This window comes from Chiloscyllium plagiosum, chromosome 33 (assembly GCF_004010195.1).
Source record: "Chiloscyllium plagiosum isolate BGI_BamShark_2017 chromosome 33, ASM401019v2, whole genome shotgun sequence".
NCBI classification, from domain to species: domain Eukaryota; kingdom Metazoa; phylum Chordata; class Chondrichthyes; order Orectolobiformes; family Hemiscylliidae; genus Chiloscyllium; species Chiloscyllium plagiosum.
This window is the reverse complement of record NC_057742.1, coordinates 1,842,065-1,848,621: the sequence shown is the minus strand read 5'-3', so window position 1 is coordinate 1,848,621 and position 6,557 is coordinate 1,842,065.

The window sequence follows — 6,557 nt, the reverse complement described above, 5'->3', positions numbered from 1 at the left end:
CAGGCCAGGTAAATGTGGTGGTAAAGTGAAATAACTGCACAGAGGCCAGTATCCTGTCACCAAGTCACCCTTTATTTACACGAGCACAGTACATTGACTTTGACCAGCCAGCTCAAGGCCAGTCCCTAGAGTGAGGAGACTCTCTGAGACTACTGTTTACATCTGTCAGCCAGGGCTCCCTGATTGGCCCAGGTTAACAGCTTCCGACCACTCTAAGGCAGCCCGCCCCTACCCACCTTCTGGTTCTCGGTCCACCCCATGCCCCTTCCAGTTGAGACTACTGTTTACATCTGTCAGCCAGGGCTCCCTGATTGGCCCAGGTTAACAGCCTCAATCAGGGATCTTACACTCAATGAGATCCATCAGGCCAACCTAATTCCAATCACTACATCAAGAATAAGGATACTTTCCTTCATTGGAGGAGTTATTAAAACAAGAATAAGGATATAATGTGGAAACTATATCAGACACTGGTTAGACTGCAGCTGGGTTATTGTGTACAGTTCTGGCCACCACGTTACAGGAAGGACATAATTATTTCAGAGAGAGTACAGAGGAAATTTACAAAAATGTTGCCAGGTTTGGAACATGGAAGCTATGAGTAGAGACGAGATAGGTTTAAGTTGTTTTCCTTAGAACAGAACAAGTTGAAGGGGATGTAAGGTGTACAAAACAATGAGGGACTTGAATATAGTGGAGAGGAGATAGTGAGAACTGCAGATGCTGGAGAGTCAGAGTGGATAAAGAGTGGGAGAAAGTGAGGACTGCAGATGCTGGAAATCAGAGTTGAAAAATGTGGCGCTGGAAAAGAACAGCAGGTTAGGCTGCATCTGAGGAGCAGGAGAGTCGGTGTTTCAGGTCTAAATCCTTCATTCCTGATGAAGAGCTTATTCCAGAAACATCGACTCTCCTGCTCCTTGGATGCTGTTTGACTCGCTGTGCTTTTCCAGTGCCACACTTTTTGACTCTGGATAAAGAGTGGAGCTGGAAAACGCACAGCAGATCGATCAGCGTCAGAGAAGGAGGGGAAGAACTTTTCATCAGGACTCAGTAGAGAGGGAAGATGTGTTTCCCATGGAAGAGAGGTCAAATATCCGTGGGCACAGATTTAAGGTGATCGGTGGAGTGATTATTGCGGACATGAGGAAAATTTTTTCATGAGGGTGATGGGTATCTGGAATTTGCTGCTTAATTTGGTGATTGAAGCAGAGACCCTCAACTCATTTGAAAGGAATCTAGATCTGTATCTGAAGTTGATTATCCTGAACGGCTACACGTGTTGGAAAGTGGCAGTAGAATAAATTCCTAGTTTATTCAGCCAGTGCAGAAATGATGGGTACAATGACCTCTTCCTGTGCTATAACTGTTCTATGGTGTAGATGGAGATTGGGAACTGAACTGATTGGTTAGGATTAGTGTTCGAGTGAAGGGGATATATGAGAGCTGGGAACCATGCACAGCAGTAAACAGCAGCTTAAACAATCACAACCTCGGAGAAGGAGAAACCTGAGAGCAGTCAGAGTGATAGTTCACACTGAAATAACTGATATTTATACCAGATACCAGAGGCTGGTCATTATGGGGAACAGCGCATCATGAACCAATCACCTCTGCTGCCTCAGCCAAGAAAACAAACTTTCTATGTGAGTGAAATCAACAAGTAATTCATCTGTGATTGGCATCACAGTCAAGTAAAATCTTTCCCTCCCCAAATGTTCATACACAACCAACTGTCACTGGAGAACAATTGGAACCAAGGACCTAGCTGAATAATGAAGTCCATTTGCAAATGTACCCCTGCCCCACCTGGAACAGCTCACCTACCACCAAATTGAATTGGGTTCAGAGGTCAGAGCCAGACAGCTCCCTAGCTGCCGAAAGACTGCTGGGCTGTTAGTCAGCTGATACTTTTAAATAATATGAATGCCTCCTCTTGTTAATGCCCCATCTCATTTGAAGTTTATTTATTGTGTGAGTTCATACTTGATCCCACAGCGACAACAAACTCCTAAATCGAGCTTGTCTGTTTCTTAGCTAGCAGGTGAGTTCCCTTTCTGCTCTGCATTGCCTGAGTCTTGTCAAAAACATCAGACTGTGATGGAAGAAACCTACATTCCTCAGTCTGAGGAAGCTCCTTCTTCATATCTCTTTGATGTCATCACCCTGAGAGGGGCTGTCCACCCAACATGCTTCATTTAAGACTAACACTGTTGTCTATTGAAAAATAACTGAGTGAGGATACTCATGTGTAGACAGGCATCAGAGCACATTGTACTTCACAATGTTGAAAATGTATGGGACCAACAAATTACATTATGCTGGTTTTACAGGGTAGTATCAGTAAACTGTATATTGCCATGTTGCAAACACCTAATTTCTGACAGATTTCTCTTCTGGCACTGTTGCAGTTCTGCTCCTGGGTGAATCTTGCACTATGCCTTCAGGACTGGTCACACCTCTCATTTCCATAATTATAAAAATGGTAGCTAGTTTGAAAGTTGCAGATCATGGACTCTGAGTCAGGTTAATATCAAACATAACTGCAATTTTGGACATTTTTATATGAATAAAGCAATTCAGTAAGTATTGTATTCACAAATTAATTACTGTATCTCCAGTGTACTCAGTTACTGATTGAAGGTCCCAGACTCAAATCCAATCTATGCTGAGTTAATTGTTCTCTGTTAGAGAATTTTTTGTGGAAAGATCACTACATTGGGTCTAAGTAGCCCTGATACTCAGCAGGACCTCCTGATTATTGTCCAGTAATTTCTGTCAGGAAGTGGCTAGGTTTTCACATATCTGAGGATCATGCATAAATTCTGGTGATATCGCCCACTCAAGCAAGTTTCAAGGAGACTTGTGATTTTGTCTGCCCACTCATTACCTATCAGTACCAGCTCACTGTCTCCTGATTCTGTAAGCCATGCACAGTTGTGACATTTTGAAACTGCCAGAATAAGATTTTTGCTGTGCAGCCAATATATAAAGCCCTTTAAAGAATCTTTCATGCAATATGAGCGTAACTGACTGGGCCAGCATTTATTGTACATTTTTAAAGCCCTTGAGAAGGTGGTAGTGAGCTGCCTTATTGACCTGCTGCAGTCTGTGTCGTGCATAGACACCCACACTGTTGATAAAGAGGGAGTTTCAGAATTTAGAACCAGAAACGCAGAAGGAGCAGCAATATATACTTCCAAGTCAGGATGGTGAGTGGCTTGGAGGGGAACTTATAGAGGTGGTGTTTCCACGTATCTGCTGCCCTTGTCCTTCTAGATGCTAGTGGTGTGGGTTTGTAAGGTGCTGTCTAAGGAGCTTGGTAATTTATTGTAGTGCATCTTGTGTTTATGTTTTGTCAGGGCTACTGAGCTCCTGACGTCATTACAGCCTTGGTTTATATAAGGGAGATGATAGCCTCGTGGTTTGCCAGAAGTCTGTGAACCCAGAGACCTAGGTAATGTCCTGGGGACCCATTTCAAATCCTGCCATAGCAGATGGTGGAATTTGTATTCAACAAAAAAAACTAGAATTAAGAGTTCATTGTCAATTTATGGAAAAACCCATCTGGTTCACTAATGTCATTTAGGGAAAGAAACTGCCATGTGACTTCAGACCCCCCAACAATGTGGTTGACTCTTAAGTTGCTCTCTAGGGAAATGGGGATAGGCAATAAATGCTGGCCCAGACAGAAGAGCTGACATCTCTAGGGGAGCGTGACTTTCAGGCAACATTTGATTGAATGTAGCATCAAGGACTCCGAATAAAATGGTGTCAACAGGATTCAGCGCAAAACTCTCCGATAGTTGGAATCATACCTGGCACACAGGAAGATGGTTGTGCTTCTTGGAAGTCATTCATCTCAGCTCTAAGACATCTCTACAGGAGTTCCTTAGAATAGCACCTTAGGCCCAATCATCTTCAGCTGCTTCATAAATGATCTTTCCTCCATCATAAGACAGACTTGGGGATGTTTCTGATGAGGTTCAACATGATTTGCAATTTCTCAGAAACTGGAGCAGTCCATGTCCAAATGCAGCAAGACTTGGACAATACTCAGTCTTGAGCTGATTAGTGGCCAGTAGCATTTGCAGCAGACAAGTGCCAGGCAATGACCATTGCCAATAGGAGACAACTTAACTATTGCCCATTGATGTTCAATGGTGTTATCACTACTGAATCCCCTAATATCAACATCCTGGGGGTTGCCATTGACTATAAATGCAACAGGACAAGCCATATAAATATAATTGCTACAACAGCAGGTCAAAGATTAGGAATCCTGTGGCAAATAACTCCCCTCCTGACTCCCCAAAGCCTTTCCACCATCTACAGACACAAGCCAGGAGTGTGATGGAATACTCCCCACTTGTCAGGATGAGTGCAGCTCCAACAACACTCAAGAAACTTGACTAATATCACATCCCAAACATCACCTCCTTCTACCATTGACACTCAGTAGCAGCAGGAGAAAATGAGGACAGCAAATGCTGGAGATCAGAGTCAAGAGTGTAGTGCTGGAATAGCACAGCAGGTCAGGGAGCATCTGAGGAGCAGGAGAATTGATGTTTTGGGCATATGGCCTTCATCAGGAATGAGAAGGATTTCCCCTCCCACATGGTCAATGATGCCCTCCACTACAGCTCCTCCACTTCTGCACCTCTGCTTTTGAACCCCACACCTTCAACCGCAACAAGGACAGAACACCCTGGTCCTTACCTTGTAGCCCACCAACCTCCGGATACATTCCATCATCCTCCGCCACTTCTGCAACCTACAAGCAGACCCCACCACTTGGGATATATTTCCCTCTCCATCCCTATCTCCCCCTCTACATCCCTATCTCCGTTTCGGAGAGACCATTCCCTCTGCAACTCCCTTGTCAGATCCATGCCCCCCATCAGTTCACACCCCATTCCCAGCACCTTCCCCTACCAATGCAAGAAGAGCAAAGCCTGTGCCCACACCTCCCCTTCTCACCTCTGTCCAAGGCCCCAAAGGATCCTTCCACATCTGACAGAATTCTACCTGCACTTCTACACACATCGTCTACTGTATCCGTTGCACCCGATGTGGTCTCCTCTACATTGCGGAGACAGGATGCCAACTTGCAGATGGTTTCTCTGGAACATCCGCACCAACGAACCCCATTACCCCATGGCTGAATACTTTAACTCCCCCTCCCACTCTGCCAAGGACATGAAGGTCCTGGGCCTCCTCCATTGTCAAACCCTAACTACCCGTTGCCTGGAGGAAAAATGCCTCATCTTCCACCTTGGGACCCTGAAATCACAAGGGATCAATGTGGATTTCACCAGTTTCCTCATTTCCCGTTCCCCCAACCTTATCCCAGTCCCAAGCCTCGAACTTGGTACCAGCCTCTTGACCTGTCCATCTTCCTTCCCACCTATCTGCTCCACCTTCCTCTCCAACCTATCACTTTCCCTCCCCCAACTTCATCTTCCTATCACATTCCCAGCTACCTTGCCCCCAGCCCCCTTCCCCCCATCCATTTATCTCTCAGCACCCTAGGCCACAAGCCTCATTCCTGATAAAGGGCCGATTCTCCTCCTCCTCTGATGCTGCCTGACCAGCTGTGCTTTTCTAGCACCACACTTTCAGCTCAGTAAGAGCAGTGTGAAACATCTACAAGATGCATTGTGGAAATTCAACAAGGCTCTTATACAGTGCCCTCTAAACCATTACCACCACCATATAGGTCAAGGGCAGCAAATATATGAGAACATCACCTCCTGCAAGTTCTCCTTCAAGCCCCAAGCCATCCTGATTTGGTAATACATAGCTGTTATTTTTCGTGTCATTGAGTCAGAATCCTGGAATTCCTTCCCTTGGACCATTGTGGGACTACCTCCAGCACATGGACTGCAGCAATTCAAGAAGGCAGCTCACCACCACCTTCTCAAAGGCAACTAGGGATGAGCAATAAATGCTGGGTTCAGCTAACAATGCCTAGCTGTCCATCTCCTGACTCCTGCTGAAACATCTGCCTTCCTTCTTTTCCTTAGAATACAACCTCTTTGTCCAAGATTTCAGTTATCTTTTACAAGATATCCACTTATCTTTTTGTATATTTAGTGTATGACTATATTCCTGTAAGATTCCTTGGGATGTTCTACTCGGTTAAACATTTTGTATACATGCAAATAAAGGCAAAGTACTGCGGATGCTGAAGATCTGAAATAAAAACAAACTGCTAGAGAATCTCAGCAAATTCAGCAGCATCTGTTGAGAAATAGAAGTAATATTTTGAGTCCAACATGATTGTTCTTTGAACTGTTGGACTGAAGGGTCTGTTTCCATGCTGTATGATTCTGTAACTCTATGACACTATTTGCAATTTGAGAGGGAAAGGGTAAAATCGGAAGTGACAATATTTCTGTTGAATAAAGGGAACTATGTAGCTATGAGGGAGGAGCTGGCCAAAGTTCAATGGTGCAATACCTTAGCAGGGATGACCGTGGAGGAACAATGGCGGATATTTCGGGGTATAATTCAGAAGTTGCAGGATCAGTTCATTCCAAAAAGGAAGAAAGATCCTA